Consider the following 17970-nt stretch of genomic DNA (forward strand, 5'->3'; position numbering starts at 1 on the left):
AAGCCAAGTGCCACCCTGAAGGCGAAATCCTGCACGTGAGAAATTAGATCTTCTATCAGGACAAAAAAACCCTAGGGTTGGCATAGGACAGGAGCTTAATAAGTTTTTTTGGGGTGAGTGAATTGAATGGACGAACAAACAACTCTTGAGACGGAGGTGGTGAAGAAAAATAATGCATTAACAAAGATTTGCCCGTTACCCAAGATGAGTACTACCGCTAATAATAAAAATGCATACCAAACCCAAGTGGAGACTGTTTTGCTGAAATGACTAACTTAGGGAAGTTACCCTGAACGACTTTCATAGTTAATCTTACAGTGAAAACACTTGGAACTAACTAAACCTTGCAGTGAAAATATTTAGGACTCATAAAATCATGAGTGGAATGACAGATTCTATTTCCTGCATCCCCTGACCACTATGGTCCATTCTCAGTTCTCATCATACCTATCAACATCTTAGGATACCACTGATCACACTCAGGTCCTCAAAACAGTTTATTCACTTGGCTTCCAAGACACCACACTCTCCTAGTCTTCTGCCCACCTTCCTGGTGGCCTCTTCTCAGGCCCCTTTGTTGGTTTCCTTCATCTCCTTGACCTCGAGACCCTGCAGTGCCCTAAAGCTCAGCCATCTCTATCCAATTTGGTCATCTCTTCTCTATCTGACTTGACCATCACAACCAACTTGTGGCTTTTAAATATCTTCTATATCTCTTCAGCCCGTTCCTCTCTACTAAACTCCAGACTCACTTATCCAACTACCTTCTTGACACCTCCACTTAGACATCTTAATAGGGATCTCCAATTTAACTGGAACAAGCCCGAATTCTTGATTTTCTTCCATAGATGCCTCATATAGTCTTCTCCATCTCTGTAAGTGGACTATGTCAGTATATACATCATAAATGCCACCACATCTTAGCACTTCTCACCACTTCCACTGCTACCACCTGGTCCGAGACAGTCATCTCCTACCAGGACTATTGCACCTGCCTCCTAACCAGTCTCCCTTCTTCTGCCCCTGCCTCTTTATAATCTAATCTTCACGTAACAGTCAGAATGATGCTTCTAAAACCTAGGTCAAATCATGTCATGTCTCCACTTACAATGCTCCAACGGCTTTCTGTCTCACTCAGAGGAAGAGCCAAAGCCCTTACAATAGCCTCCAAGACCCTGCAAGATCTTTTTCTCCCTCCATCAGTGGACTCACCTTCCCCTCTCATATTGCTCTTGCTACAGTTGCCTCCTCACTGTTCCTCAAACAAGCCAAGCATGCTCCCACCCAAGGGCCTACGAGTTACTGTTCTCTCTACCTGGAACGATCTTGCCCCACATTCTGACATTACATAGACCATATGGTTCACTGTCTCCCACTTCCTAGGTCTCTGGTCTAATGTCATTCTGTTAAGAGGGGCTTCTCTCATCACGCCACATTAAATAGTAAACCAGACTCTCAACACACATACTTGCCTGTTTTGTTGACCTCCATGACACTTATCACCATTTAGTAGACGATATACTTATTTGTTTAATGGTTGATTGTCTCTTCACTAGAGTGCAAGCTGTATGAGAGTAGAGAATGAATGAATAAATGAATAAACGAATGTTTATGATACAGGCTGTACCATAAACAAATCAGCTCTTATACATTACTTCCTTTCAGTAGTAGTGCCACCAGTTGGTTTCTCCAACAAAACTAGTTTGTCAAAGGCAGGAGTCATAAGTCTATTTGTGTAACCTACAAAACCTAGCACAACACTGAGCACATAGAAGCAAATGTACCAAGGAAAATAAATCGCATAGGATGATTTTAGAGCAGAAATTCACCTGAGATCAAGTTCACCCCTTTGTTTAAAAAGGTGAAGAGCAAGCCCAGGAGAGATGGTTGACTTCCCAAAATATTTATGGAATGATAGAAAAAGGCTGAATTTGTGAACACTGTAACAGTGACGTAACCTCAATTTACAGAACAGTTGCAGACTTATCCAGAGAGTTTGGGAAACTGATGAGTCATCTTATTAATCCCATAAAATGCTGACCAATTAATGTGTGTCTCTTTATGAAAACTGGACCAACCCAAGATACATCCTGGACTCCTACGGCTCTCTTTTATAGTCTAAAATATCTAGTCAAGTCCTGTGTGTATCTTATCTCCTTAATATTTTTCAAATCTTGCCTTTCTCTTGTCTCTGCTGGCACTTGTTTAATTCAGGCCTTTAATTCATACAAGGATGAATTAGCATTAGCTTCCAACTCACTTAATGCTTCAAGTTTTGCTCCTGCTCAAATCACTCCTCCACTCAACTTATCAAAAATGCAAATCCAACCATATGAAATCTCTGCTTAAAAGCTCCCCGTAGCTCCCCTCTACCTTTAAGATACAGTCCCCAGTTCTTCCATATGGTATACAAAGACCCTTCCGCACCCCCACCCCTATTACTCTAGCCTTATCTTTCAAAAGTACATCCTTTCACTTTGTATTCCAGCAACATGAAGCCAGTTGTGGTGCCCTGAACACACCTTGTTGTTTCAGGCCTCCATGCTTCTATAGCTGCTCTATTCCCTCTGACTTGATACTCTTCTATAACCTAGCCGCCTGGAAAATGCTTATTCATCTTTTAAATTCTTGGTTGGGCATCACTTCCTCTGGTGAGCCTGCCCATCCCAGCCAAAAATACTCTCTCCCTCATGGTACTTCTGTACCTTGTAAATACTTGTATTTTCCCAAAGAACCACATTGTTTTAACCATTATTCCTTAGAAGATTGTGAACTTTTGAGTGGCAGTCATGCTATCTTAATCATTTTTGGACCCTAATATCTAATATATAGTAAGTGAAGTAAATAACATATTTATTTACTCTGTAATACAATTAAAACACTAACTTCTCAGACAAAATATCTCTGTGATGGTTGCTTGAACTTCTGAAAGATTCTTTGCTATCCAGAGAAATCCTCTGTTACTGAATAAAAATATTATAAAACGTCAAGTCTGCCCAAATTAATCTATAATTTTAACAAAATTCAAATTAATCATGAACTTGATGTGTTTATTCCAAAATTCACCTGGAAGAATAAAGGCATTGGAAAATCTAAGAAAATTTGGAAGAGGAAGAATAAAGAGGAGAGATTTGCCTTATTAGAATTAAAAACATGCCATAAAATTACATAAGAAAAACAGCGTGGTTACAACAGAATGGAAATTTCCAAAACAACAGATTTAAAAGAATTTAATATCAAGTATTACTTCAAATTAAGTGAGATCCATATCTCACTCTTTATGCCAAAATTAAATTCCAATTCAAAATAAATTAATTGTAAAAAATGAAAATATGAAAGTCCTAGACATAAACATGGATGAATATTTTTATAATATTGAAGGAGAGAAAAGCCGTTCTTTATTGTCTGACTTTTCATTTTGAACATTTTCAAATTCATAGGAAAGTGGGGAGAGAACACTGCAATGAACACCTTATCTATCCATCACCTGCATTTACCAATGGTAAACATGTCACCACCTTTGCTTTTTATCTCTGCCCCTCTCCATTTTTCTTTCTGTTGAATCATTTCAAAGTATGTTGCAGACATCATGAGATCATGACACTTCACCCCAGATACTTCCAGCATGATCTCCTAAGGCCCTCTCTGACAACACCCTTACCACGCCTAAGAAAAATAATATTTTCAAAATATCTTATAAGATATTTTGTCCACGTTAAAATTTCCCCAATTGTCTCCAAAATATTTTTTTTAAAAACACCAGGACCCAATCAATGTTAAATACTGTTTAAGGAAGACACAACCTGAAACAACCTCGATCAATGATAGTTTTAGATGCTGACAGAGGTTACCTGATAAAACCATTTTAAAAGGAGGTAGAGAAATTTAACACACTCATAGTAATTATTCCTGAGGGCAAGACCTCACAATTTTAAGTATTAGACATCGCTGTATGGAAATCTTTTTTTTTTTTTTGTGAGGAAGATCAGCCCTGAGCTAACATCCATGCTAATCCTCCTCTTTTTGCTGAGGAAGACTGGCTCTGAGCTAACACCTATTGCCAATCCTCCTCCTTTTTTCCCCAAAGCCCCAGTAGATAGTTGTATGTCATAGTTGCACATCCCTCTAGTTGCTCTATGTGGGATGCGGCATTAGCATGTCTGGACAAGCGGTGCGACGGTGCGCGCCCAGGATCCGATCCTGGGCCGCCAGTAGCGGAGCGCACACACTTAACCGCTAAGCCACGGGCCGGCCCCCGGAAATCTTTTAAAGATAACTTTAAAAGCAGTATAGTGAGAAGTCAGGCTGTGGCAATCACACATACAGGGCAAATGAAAACCAACCACCTGATTATGTGAATAGGATAAAACTTCCAGTGGAATCAAAGAGTGCTTATCTTGAGCAACAGGTGAAGTAGAGCTGACGTGCTCCAGAACCAGGGTTAACTAACCTCAAAATGGCTCTAGTGATGATGGGTGATGCTGATGTCAAAGATGCCTGTGGCGCTTGTTTAAAAAAAAGCAACAATGTAATTCTAAATTACTATATTTTATATAATGAGTGATTTCAAATGTAAAGGTGTATCTAAGTTGATAAATTAGACGTTAAAATTATACATTTTCTATTTCATCAATATTTGAAGTGTTTATTTAAAGAAGACAAAAAAAGGTTTTTAGGAATCTTCATTGAATATAAGGACCCCCTTATATTCAGGCATATATAATAAAATAATATGTACATCGTCCCATTTTTATTAAAAAATACTATATTATATTGTCCATATTAGTATATGTAGAAATAAATTTGGTCATGTATACAGCAAATTACTACAAATACCTATATCTGAAAAATAGAGTTAGAGAAGACTTTCTTTTTCTATAGCAAGTATCTATAATGCCTTAACAATAAACATGTTTTACTTTTATGATCAGAACACACAAAAAGAAAAAAAAAAGTGCATATCCATAATTCTTTTGCTAGGAATTTATTCAAAAGAAATAATTACAAATATACATAAACATCTAGTTTCCAAGATAATAATTCTTAACATTTATTAAGAAATAATTACATGCCAGGGACTATTCTAAGTATTTTATATATTTTTAACATATTTAATTCCTTATAAAAATCCAACAAGATAAAACTATTTTTTAACCCAAATTAAAGATTAGGAAATGACCGAGAAGGTAAGTAACTTGCCCAAGGTTACCCAGCTGTACAGTGGCAGAGCCAGGATTTGAACCTGTGTCAGGGGTCCCCCAGACCACCCTCAGGCTTGGAGAGTCACTAGGAGGACTCACAGGGCTCAGCAGGTAGTTGTGCTCAGGGCTATGATTTACTACAGTGAAGGGATTCAAGAAAGGGCAAAGGCCAAAGGAGACCAGATGCAAGCTTCCAAGAATTCCCTCCCAGTGGAGTCACATAGGGTGTCCTTAGTTCCTCCAGCAACAAGTTGTGACAACACAAGTAAAGTGTTGTATGTGAAGGAAGCTCACCGGAGACTCAGTGCCCGGGTGTTTACTGGGGGCTGGTCACAAAGGCACCCTCTGCCTAGCACCTAACAAAATTCCAGACTTCCAGAAGGAAAGCAAGTGTTCAGCATAAACCACACTGCACAATGAGCCTCTCTTATCAGTTGGGCTGGTGGAAACCACCCCGAAATCCAAGTTCTCAGACACTAGCCAAGTGCCAACCTTGTAAGCAGCCCTCCTAAGCACAGCATCCCAGCCCTGCTACATTCACGTTTTTCTGCACAGCACCCATGCCATTTAACTCCAGAGTCGGTGCTCCTAATAGCACGCCATTGCTGCCCTTCTGTCTGTAATAGCAAAAAGCTGGGAAAAAACCTTCACTGTTTAACACAAGGGGCCTAGTTAAATAAATTATGATACAGCCATACAATGGCATCCTATGCAGTCTCTAAAACAGTGTGTCAGACATACTAAGTTATAAAGCAGAACGGTACATATATTAAAAATGTTAAGAAAGTCTTAATTTTTGTATATAAACAAACAAAAAATATCTGAATACAAATACCCAGATAAGCAGGAACGGGTTTGGAAACCCTCAAGGCTCTGACTGAGCGGCCCTATTGAATGGGTAAGGTATTTATGTCCTTTTTCCCCTGTCCATATGTTTTATTTTGCTCTAATGCACATGTACTGCCTTTTGCTTTTGTAATTTAAAAAATTCACTTTGAAAAAATCAGATATATTCTTAAAGTAATTTCAGGTAAAATTGCTTATATTACAAAAAGATTCTTCAGTTTCTTTCTCAGGTTCTCTTCAGAATCCAGGAGGATTCTTTAAATAATTATTAATCCAGTACATATACAATTATTTAACATATAGTCATTTCTTCTCCGTAATACTATTAAGGACTGAGCTTAATCTGAAGGTAGTACTAGAAGATGGTTCATAATTTTTACTAAACACCAAAGTGTCCACCATTTTTTAATAACATGACATCAAATTTTAATTTTAAACATTTTTTATAAAAAACTTCAAACACATACAAAAGTAGAAAGAGATATTATAATGATCCTCTATGTACCTATCGACCCAGTTTCAACAATTATCAATTCATGGTCAATCTTGTTTCATCTACCATTATCCACTCTCTCTCTCCTCATCCTCAATTATTTTGAAGCAAATCCCAAACATCCTATTTCATTGGTAAATATTGCAATATGTATTTCTAAAGATAAGAACTCTTTTAAAAAAACAAAACCAGAATTCTATTATTCCAACTGAAAAAATTAACAATAATTTCTTATCAAATAGCTAATCAGAGTTCAAATTTCCACTTCTGCCAAGATTTAAAAAAAATCATTATCCATACCACTACACACCTATTAGAAAGGTGAAAATCCAAAACACTGACAACACTAAATGCTGGCGAGGATGTGGAGCGACAGGAACTCTCATTCGTTGCTTGTGAGAATGCAAAATGGTACAACCACTTAGAAAAATAGTTTGGCAGTTTCTTACAAAACTTAACATGTCCTTACTATGCAATCCACTAGTCATGCTCCTTGGTATTTATCCAAATGAGTTAGAAACTTATGTCCACACAAAAACCTGCATACAAATATTTACAGCAGCTTTATTCATAATTACCAAAACTTGGAAGCAACCAGAATGGTGAATAGGTGAATGGATAAACAAATTGTGGTGCATCCATATAATGGAATATTATTCAGTGCTAAAAAAACAAATGAACTGGGGCCAACCTGGTGGCGTAGTGGTTAAGTTCGAGCACTCTGCTTCAGCAGCCTGGGGTTTGCAGGTTCGATGTGGACCTACACACCACTCATCAAGCCATGCTATGGCAGTGTCCCACATACAAAATAGAGGAAGACTGGCACAGATGTTAGCTCAGCGACAATCTTCCTCAAGCAAAAAGAGGAAGATTAGCAACAGATATTAGCTCAGGGCCAATCTTTCTCACCAAAAAAAAAAAAAAAGAAAGCAAGAAATTAACTATCACAAAAAAACATGAAGGGAAGTTAAATGCATATTGCAAAGTAAAAGAAGCCAGTCTGAAAAGGCTACATACTATGCAATTCCAACTATATGACATTCTAGAAAAGGCAAAACTATGGAGACAGTAAAAAAATCAGTGTTTGCCAGACGTTTGGAGGGAGAGAGGAAGGGATGACTAGGTGGAGCACAGGGTATTTTTAAGGCAGTGAAACTACTCTGTATGGTACTCCAGTGGTGGATACATGACATTATACAAAATTATGTCAAAACCCATATAATGTACAACACAAAGAGTGAACCCTAATATAAACTTTGGACTCTAGTTAATAATAATGGATTTATATTGGCTCACCAACTGTAACAAATGTACCACACTAACGCAGGATGTTAATAATGGGGAAAATAGGGGTGGTGGTTAGGGGATATACGGGAACTTTCTACACTTTCCACTCACTTTTCTGTAAACCTAAAACTGTTTTAAAAAATAAAGTCTATTCCTTTGAAAAAAAATCATGATCCAAATAATTACCTCAAACTTAAAGTAACACCACAAAACAGGAATAACAGTCACTGGTGATTACCCATCTATCAGCCATTTCTTACTTCTTTCTTGCTAAAGAACTCCACAGACATGATGCTGATGGAAGGTCACACTGTTCTTAGCTCAGGAGTGAATCTTAATTACACAGTCTAAGTCAGTCATAGTGATTCCATTTTCCTCAATATGACTGGGTTAGGGATGCTACGTGACCCAATTCTGGGCAACAACACGTGAGGGTAGGTCTGTTGGCGGGAGGGTTGGGGAAAGTTCTCTTGCCCTTAAAGAAACATACTGGAAGAGATGCCCTCTTCTTCCTTGGACTTTGTCCTCTCTGCTCAAGATCGCCAGAACCACAGCAGCCGTCTCAAGACGGTGAGGGGAGTTAGCCAGAGCGCCAAGCCAACGTGGTCAGGATGGTAGACCAGAAAGATGGAAAGAACCTGAACCTCAATGATATTACTGAGCCCCCAAATTAAACAATCTTTGAGTCACCTACCTTTTGTTTTGTTATGCAACATAGTACACTTCCTCAGTGTTGAAGTCCAGCTAAATCAGATACGATCTGACCTAGCAGCAATTCTTTTTCTCTTCTTATAAGTAAGGGACTCAGGCTCAAAGAGATTAAGCTATCTTGCCCAAAGTCATATAGATTGAAAGTAAGGAGGTAGAATTTAATTCAGGCCTGTTGCTCCAAAGCATTTGCTCTTTCTTTCTATACCACTTTGCCTCCAGTAGAAGCTGGGCACAGAATCTTCAGAGAGAAGACAATATTTCGAGATTCAGAAAAGCAAACAGTTTCTTTCAATAACTAACTATAAACTGTGGGAGAAAAATCTTGAAAATCCTTCTTGAATTAGAGAAAACACATTTTTATCTTTAACAGGGCTTAACTTAAATATAAATAACATCTCTACAATCTAAATGAAAGAAGATTGAGATAATTAGCACTACAAATGCAAAAATTCCTGTATCTGTACTTGTCTCAGCCACTGACTCATTAAGTGACCATGTTCAGGCCACCCTCTGAGCATATGAGAGCTCTATTATCTACCCACCACCCTCCCTTGCAGCTTGGTATAAACAACAAAAAAATCATCATTGACTGTCAAGATTCTGAAGTTCACATTATATATCAAAGAAAGGCCTAGACTGAATACCTACCTATATATTTGCATAACCTATGATTCCCTAGGCTGCACAAGTCTAGGAGTAGAAATGGGGTCATGTTAACAGCATTACCTGGTATTTTTCTGGCTCTAGTCATTTACTACTATAACTTGACCTTCATCCCCACCGCAAAGTTTCCCCCAATTCTTACTGGGAGTCCTAGGAGTGTGGCAGCCTCCAAGGTCTCAAAGCAAGAATTCAGTGAACTTAGAGCATGTGCTCTTTACGTTCTCTCTCCTACAGAACTCCCTTGGGAAGCCCCACGGCAGCAGCCTACACCTCTACCCTCCACTCAAGTGCACGAGGAGGCTCCCCATGGCCGCTGCTCCCCACGCTTCCTGTCGCAGTCATTGGAAGTGCTCCACAGGCCAAGCCTGCCATCCACCCAATGCTGCTGGTGGCCATAGCTTCCGTGCCTCACGTGGTCAGATGTCGCCCCTGCTGCGGGCCTCCCCTCAAGGACGCCCACATCTGGCTTGGATTCCCACTGCACCCAAAGCTGTCTCCCCCGGCTTAGCAACTATATCAGTAATTGTCTTTATAGCTGTATCACTCCTGAGAGAGGTTTGGAAAGATAATCACCATAGTTTAACACTGGTTGCTTCTGAGAGTTGGTGTTCTAGAGCATGCTCTTTCTTTGTATTTTTCTACATTATATAACTTTTTAAAGCTATCAAGCATTAATCATTTGAATAAAAACAATGTCATTTTTCTTACCAAAAACTATTTATTCCCAAAAAGAATAAAGTGGCTTTATGTGCACTATTCTGAATATAACAGGAGATAAGATTTTCCATGCCTTAAAGGGGTTTAGATTGCTTTATTCCATAAATAGAATTCAGTATCTGTTTCATACATGACACTAATCAAGTTTTCCATATTCTAAAGGAGGGGGAAAACCTCAACTTTCTTAGTAAGCCAAAGGCCAACTTACTAAACAGAGACTAGGCTCACACAACAAAGAAAAGCAAGAGAAACCTGAACATGGGGGAGAAAGAGCAAAAGAGAGGGCAACAAAGCTTAGTGGATGAATCAGAAGAAAAGTTCCTCAGGCAAACAGCATGTACACAGGTCTAAAAAAGACTCCAGTGACGAAAAGATGGCAGGAAAAGTCAAGGGAGGGGCCACAGGACAGAAAGCAGAGGCTGCTGGCGGTGAAATAGGGATCACCTGGAAACGGCACGGGGGATCTGCGGGTGACAGAAATGTTCTAAAACTCAGTTGTGGCAGATGGTTGAAACTCAGTACATTTACTAAAAATCATCGGACTTTTATATTTTAAATGGGTGAAATTTTATGATATGTAAAGTATACTTCAATAAAGCTGTTTTTTTTAAAGTCAAAGGAGATAAATGGACAAGACTTCAAGATTCTATGCATTATTTCCAAACTAAAAAGGGCCCCATCCTCACCCTGCATCAGTTGGCATGACTGAAGCCTGGAGGGGTGGCCTTCCTGCCAGGAATAAAGGCTGGAAAGACCAGGCTTTGAAGACAAGGAGATAAAGGGAAACAAAAGGATCACCCATACTTGGGATGTGCTTGCTTACTGAATGTGCTGCCAGCAAGTCCAACAAACCGGCTTCCACTCAAAGCAACAAAGAATTATTAGGCAAGAAAGAGACACAGTACAAGGCAGGACGTGGCGAGCGTCTAGAACTACAAAGGCAGTGCTACAGAGGACCTTTAAAGGGGAAAAAGCACATCCTGTTGTGAGATCAAGAAAGGCTTTGTGAAGGAGGTGCTGCTCACGAGCTGGTCCTTTCACAGTGAACGGCATTTCTGTCAATGTCAGAGTGGCAGGAGGGGGCAGGGGGCAGTGGGAGGAGGCGTCTGGCATGGACATGCGCATCCCAGACAAGCAGGCCCCAGCAGCAGGGCCGTGTCTTTGTTCCTCACAGTGAACAAAGGCTTGATTGTGAGAAAGTTCTGAGTGTGTTCAGAGAACAAGTCACCCTGTGGCCCAGGACTGGAGCTCAAGGCACGAAAGGGGACCGAGATAAGGCTGCAGTGGGATCACACTGAATCAAGGCAAAGGTCTGCCCTTGGTTCACCACCCCATGAGGAGTGCGCGAAGCGTCTGAGCAGGGAAGTGATCTGATGAAGGGTGTGGTTTAGGAAGATCACTCTGGTAATACAACACTTGCTCTCTCATACACCCTCTACCTAACATTTTACAGATAACCAATTCACCAAAATAAGGAATGCACGCCATTCTAATAAGACAGACTGGCTAACGCCCTGGGCCAGATGAATACTGTTGGTTGGTAGCCTGCTCTCCAGAACAACCGTGCACTTCTGCTCCACCATTTGGGTTGTCTGCATACCAAGAGTCAGGTGTGTTTGTTTCAAACCTGTTTATGCTAGTTGTACTAGTAATTTTATTTACATAACTTAATTATTATATAAACCAGTGAAATATGAGCACAAAGAGAGAGAGAGAGACACTGTTTTCTCCAAAGCCACGCTGAATGCTTTGAAAAGACTCAATGAAGGTGAATTGTTAAAAAATGCCTGAAGCAACTATAAAAGATTAGGGGAAGATGTGTAAACATAGAAATCAAGGAAGATGTATTACAAGTGTGGAAAGATGTTAACTCCAATCAACAGGTCTGCTCTAAGAAAATGCCTTGGCCCTATAATTGGAGATCAGTGAATGAATACACACTTGTATGTTTTAGGCGAAAAAAAAAATGTTTTAAAATTTCTATGTTTCTTTTTTAAGATTACCTGATTGAACCAACTTTGTCAATTAATTAACCCAAACTGGTCCCAATTGCAACGGACAAGAGAGTATGGAGCAAGCATTAATAGCAGTGCAACTCCAACCAGGAAGCCTCTGTGCTTTAGGTAGAGATGCTATGCTGGGCAGGGTCAGAGGAACCCAGAGGAAATGAAAAGAAGTGGACAGATGCGGCAAAGATAATGACACGTTGAAGGAAAGGAAGCTAACAAAGATAACACAAGAATTTATCTGGGTGAAGGGTAAACGGCATGAGTCCAGATGCTAGGATAGAAAGCAGTTCAAGAATTCTGCAACGAGGGTGGCGAGTTTCATTTAGACAAATTCAATGAGAATGCAATGTAAAAGCCAGGAGACCAGAGGCTTCCATTGTTTTGTTAATTGCTGCATCTCCAGCTCCTAGAAAGATGCCTGGAATACAGCAGACATCCTAAATATTTGTTGAAGGGATGAATGGATGGACACACGTGCAGAACATCCACGAGACATTTTCAGCAAACAATTGGAGGAGTGTTTCTGGAATGCAAGTCACAAGTTGGGACAGAGGTACAGGTTCAGGAGTCCTCAGGGACCTTGTCTATCTTATAATCCTAGCGTCTGGAATAGCATCTCCCATGTGGGAGGAGACAAGAGAGGATATCTAAAACAATGTCTTTGACCTTAATAGCAACCCCTTCAGGGTTGGAAAGGTCCTTCAGGAAGATCTTCTTTTTTTTTTTTTTTAATAATGAAAGTTTTTTTTAATAATTTTTTTATTATTGTTATTTATTTATTTATTTATTTCTTCCCCCAAAGCCCCAGTAGATAGTTGCATGTCATAGCTGCACATGCTTCTAGTTGCTGTATGTGGGACACGGCCTCAGCATGGCCAGAGAAGCGGTGCGTCGGTGCGCGCCCAGGATCCGAGCCCAGGCCGCCAGCAGCGGAGCGCGCGCACTTAACCGCTAAGCCGTGGGGCCGGCCCGATGAAGATCTTCTAATCCTATCACCCAACAACATCTCCACCATGAGCTGTTCAGCGTAGAACGAACACCTCTCTAGCAATAACAGGGAGTTCTTTATTTCCTAGGGCAACACACTTCTCTGAACTTCTGTGGCTATTAGAACATTCTTCCATATAGTAAGTCAAAATCTGGCCCTAATTTTACTGCTTGACCAAAAAGCAGAAGTTTAATTTTGACCAAAAAAAGGAATTGGTTGACAAAGCACAAGTGATGGTAACTTTGGAAGAAAAAAATACGTCATCTTAGGAAAGCAAAGCGGAAATAGTCTGGGCAAGATGCCCCCGAGACTAAGGCAGGTGGATTTTCTTTTTTTATTGCCATAATTCCAAAGTAGGAGATTCTGTTAAGGAAGATGGTTTGAGAGGAAAATCACATTTTATAAGAATATCTACATTTCAGGTCCTGCTCTTGGTTCCTCACATATGCCATTTCATTTCCTCCTCACAACTTCCTGAGATGGATGAGATTAACCTCATCTTACAGATAAGGAAACAAGCTCAGAGAGGCTGAACAGCTTGTCCAAAGTCACACAGGATGCCTCTCCAAGGGGTAGATTCTGCCCCCAGTGAATAATGGATGCCAACGGAACATAAAAGGGCGGGGAGGGGGGTTCCGAAAGCAACCAGTGTGACAGGTTGTGCTCAATGTGCTCAGGCAAACATGAAACTGAAAAATAGGACACAGAGCCTTGGATGAAGATGAGGCTGGCAGAAACCTTTATGAAAATGGTCTGGAAAGCTAATCCTGAAAAGGAGCTGAGGTTTGTTGAAAATGGTAGGGCAAAAGCCCCCAGGCTGCTCCTGCAGTTCTGCCCAAATTTCTGTCTTCTCTCACACGTATATACCCCAAAATGGTCTTTGCCCTGCAAAGGGTAGACCAAACCTTAGAGAGAAGAAATTGAAGTCTAAGAAAACCGCATAATGAGCTTAGATTTCCTGGCCCAGGGAAATTACAACCCAACACGCTGAGTGAATGAGCTGATGAACTGCTATCAACAAACACAAGAGATGATGAAACAATGCCAGAGAGATAGAAACCAGAAGAAGGAGGCTCTCTATGACCTCCAGAATAAACTGTTCAGAGAAAAAGCACACCACGTGCAGATGGTGTGCCCATTTATGCCATCATCTGTGTAGAGAAAGGGAAGAGGATATGCATTTGCTTCCACACACACTGGGTATCTCTAGAAGGTTAACAGATTGCCAGACAGTGATAAAGGGGGTGGGCAGAGGGGTAGGAGCAAAAGTTTTCACTGTACCTTCCACATTTTGAACCATTGAATTGTATTACTTACTCAAAAAATGAAGAAAATTAAAAAAAATTTTACCTGAAGAAAGACTAGATGAACAGATTTTTAAAGGAATGGTTTGTAAGGACCTAAAAGTAGACACAGAGATCACTGGGAGCCAGTCTGGATTAACTACGAAAAATCACTGAGAATGAGCCAAACTGCTCTAGTACCCTTTCCACTTGCTTTCATTTCAAAATCCACAGACTTGGCAACTCCCAAGAGCAGAAGTAGTAGTGGTGCTGGATTAATTTGCTGATGGCCACACAGCCAGGATGTGGTAGGAACGGCAGAACTAAGCTGTGTCTGTGCTCTCCGGTCTGAGCTCTCCTCCGTGACTTGTCTTAGATTCTCCTTGTTGCTCCGTTGACTGTGTGGAAGTCTTGTTTTCCACTTCTCTGGTATCAACTCCACATACAATTCCTAATGCAATACCCTGTGCATAGATTACTAAATATATGTTGATTTAATTTATTATAAATCTCTTGGCTTAATGTTCCAAAACTAGCTCCCACAGCATAAAACCACTGCAATTGGGCTGTCTTTTGGGACTGATCAAATAAGGATAAATATCCCATCCAAACAGCATTAAGAAAATCTGAGCACGATTCTTTTGGAGGGGAGCGGAGGTATCAATCGTGCATACTTCTACTCTGATCATCTGTACTGTAATTTAGCTTAGAAAAAATACCTTCCACAGTATTAAGCCAATTTTTGACGTGGAAATCAGTACGCAAACAAAGACAATTCAATGGCAAGATCATTCATCCAAGCAAACTTTCAGGAAGAGAGAACACAACATGGAAAATCCACTGTGTGTCAGCAGCCAGGAAAAGCAGCATAAGAGAGCAGATCTCATCATGTTTTCCATTGAGGGACTTGAACATTTCAGAAAGTCATGGCCAAGTTCGAGGACTGGAACTTTAATATTCCATGAATTCAGTGGAAAGACTCCAGTTTCCCTCCCATCCAACATGATGATTACACAGCACCAGAAAAGCAGAACTTTCTTCTGGAACATAAAGCTTGCTCTACAGTGGGATGCTGTATTTCCTTTCCTTTTCTCCTCTTCCATATTGAAGCCTAGGGTGCAGGTACCAGGTCACATTGTGCTGACCATGAACCAGCTCAAACTAAAGAAGCAAGACCCGTGATCATTCTGTTAGAAAAACCAGTAAATTAATGCATACGTTTAGAAGAAAAAGCTGACCCTATTAAAGGACTTTAGTCACAGTGTTTTAACAGGAAGGACAGTCATAATGGAAAATATCCTCGTCCTCCATCTTCTGTGCTACAGTCATATAGTGCCTGAGTTTTTAAATGACCTCTGCCACATTTATTCACAGTGCATCTTCTACATTTCAGTTATTAGGCATCAATTAGTTATTAACATAAACATCCATCACTGATAACATAGTATCTCCATCCCTGAAGCTTATTGATGTCTTGTTACTCTAACACATAACCCAGTCCTTACTATAGTAGTAAGGACTTGTTACTCTGACACTTAACCCAATCTTTACTGTAGCATTTACTCTAACACAATCCAATCCTTACCATAGTATTACTTTAACACATAATCCAATCCTCTTTCCTGCACAGGCATCACTTGGTTTAAGTACACTGAAATCTAACAGTAATGCTGTGTTTTTGATTAAATACTGTAGAGAAAGAGTAAATGTATGAATTGTTTTGAGAGTAATAAAAAACATTAACCAACTGAGTGCTAGTGGGTGTTCAGCCATATTATATTTACTTTATATAATGACTTTGTTGACTTTATAATACTGAATTTCTTGTTCCCTTCGGATTCCCAAAGGAGACTTTTTTTTATGTTTCAGTCCCAGGAAGAGTTGTATGTTTCATTTGTAACTGGGTTCTTTTCATTTCGTCACCACAAATCAGGTTTCCCTCTTTCCTCTGGCTTCTAAGAAATGCAGCAGCAAACTAGCAGCCTACCACAGTACACTTCACTTCTATACGCACTTTATTTCCATCTTTCGATTTTTCTGTTTTTCCCCCATTTCCTCATGTATTTTATTTTTATATTCTTGCATTTATCTCTGTAAGACTTCTCAAATTCTTTCATATAACAAGAAAGGGTATAAATTAAAAAATTTAAAAATCCACTCTTCATTTTTCTTAGCAAGTATTTCACAAAATACTCTCTCAACCATCCATGTTTTAGAAAAGTAAATTTAGCTGATAAAAGTGTTGAATGTTAGCTGGTCCACTTTCTGCGTGATAGCTTGTAACGTAAAACCCACAGAGATAGCTCCTAGGAAGCTGGTAAGGATGGGCACTCACCAGGCAGCATCCTCCACGCTCTCCTCCGTGCTAACCCTTCCCAGCTGACTGGGCCCTGGCCACAAGAGGAGCACCTGCAGCAGAAGCAGTGGGCCTGCCCAGTCCGTCAGAGTTGCCCCAGAGAGAGCATCTCACACATCTTCCCTTGATTGTTCAATATTTCAATTTAGGCAACAAGAAGTAACTCTTTGTTCATCAAAGAAGGCTAGAGATCCTGCTTTTCGATAATGCAAACAACTAGAAGTAAGAACCACATTTAATTGGCTTTATAATATACTATATTAAGAAAGTTCCTGGGCCCATCTTTCCTTCCCTTCCCAGAGTGGAGTGGGGTCAGCATGGTAGCTGAGATATGGGGCAATGAAAGGAGGTTAGGGAGCCATACAGGAGTGCAAGTAGGTGGGCCTGGGGCCAGAGGGCAGTGGTGGGGAGTTGGGTGGAGATGGCAGGTGAGAGAATGATTTCAGAGACAGGCTACATTGAGCACATAAGTAAACACATTGAGGATAAGGAGAGCCGTGTTTCTCACTACCAGAGATGATAGTTATATACACAGAATGGGGGAAGGCTAGAAAGAACTCTGAGATGTTGGACTGAAATATGTGTGTTATATATTATTATATATATAATAAATATATATGTAATATGTGCATTCTATACAATGATATATAATGTATACATATATGTATGTAATTGTGTATGTGTTGTCTATGTATGTGTATACACAGTGAGACTTGTAACCCTAACCATCTACTGGTATGAATGACACCATTTGGGCCCCAGGGAAACACTTCCATGTCCTTGAAACAAAAGGGACTGTGTCTGAATGCTGTGAAGGTTTGTAGGTTGCACTGCTGCCCACGTTGGAAATAGAGCCTGATTTGGAGTACACAGCGCAAAGCTGGGGAAGGGCTCTGACAAGAGATAACACAAATGGTTTAACTTGTCAAATTGGTTGTTTCCTGGTATGAATGAATGGTATGAATGAATGATGGTATGAATCCAATAGATTCTTACACTCGGCCAGAGGTGCCAAGTGTCCATTTTCCATTTTCTTTCTTTTCTTCATGTCCCAACAGGTGGTTCCGGTGTACTCATAAATTCCCATAATATTTGCAACGGTTGCCATGGTGGCTAAGGAACATTTTGCAATACTAAACAATTCTTACTACTCTTAAATTTGTATATATATAAATCTAAACATAACATGAGTTAAGTGTAATTCTGAGAGAAAAGAAATATACCTTAAGAAAGCAAAGCTTGAAATTCTGGGCAAGGTATTCCAGACGCTAGCATAGGTAGATTCCTTTTTTTTTCTTTTTTTCCAACCATCATAATTCCCAAGTAGAAGATTCTATTAAGGAAGATAGTTTGAGGAGGGGAAAAAATCACATTTTATAAAACTATCTACATTTTAGGTTCTGCTCTAAGTTTTTC

General features: G+C 39.9%; 1 protein-coding gene across 14 annotated transcripts in view; it reads right to left on the minus strand.

Moving 5' to 3' along the window:
• The window catches only part of SPECC1 (sperm antigen with calponin homology and coiled-coil domains 1), a 269219-nt gene that overhangs the window by 145273 nt on the left and 105976 nt on the right, over window positions 1-17970 (minus strand). The gene's annotated exons all lie outside the window — the stretch shown is intronic.

This window comes from Diceros bicornis, chromosome 18 (assembly GCF_020826845.1).
Source record: "Diceros bicornis minor isolate mBicDic1 chromosome 18, mDicBic1.mat.cur, whole genome shotgun sequence".
Taxonomy (NCBI): Eukaryota; Metazoa; Chordata; class Mammalia; order Perissodactyla; family Rhinocerotidae; genus Diceros; species Diceros bicornis.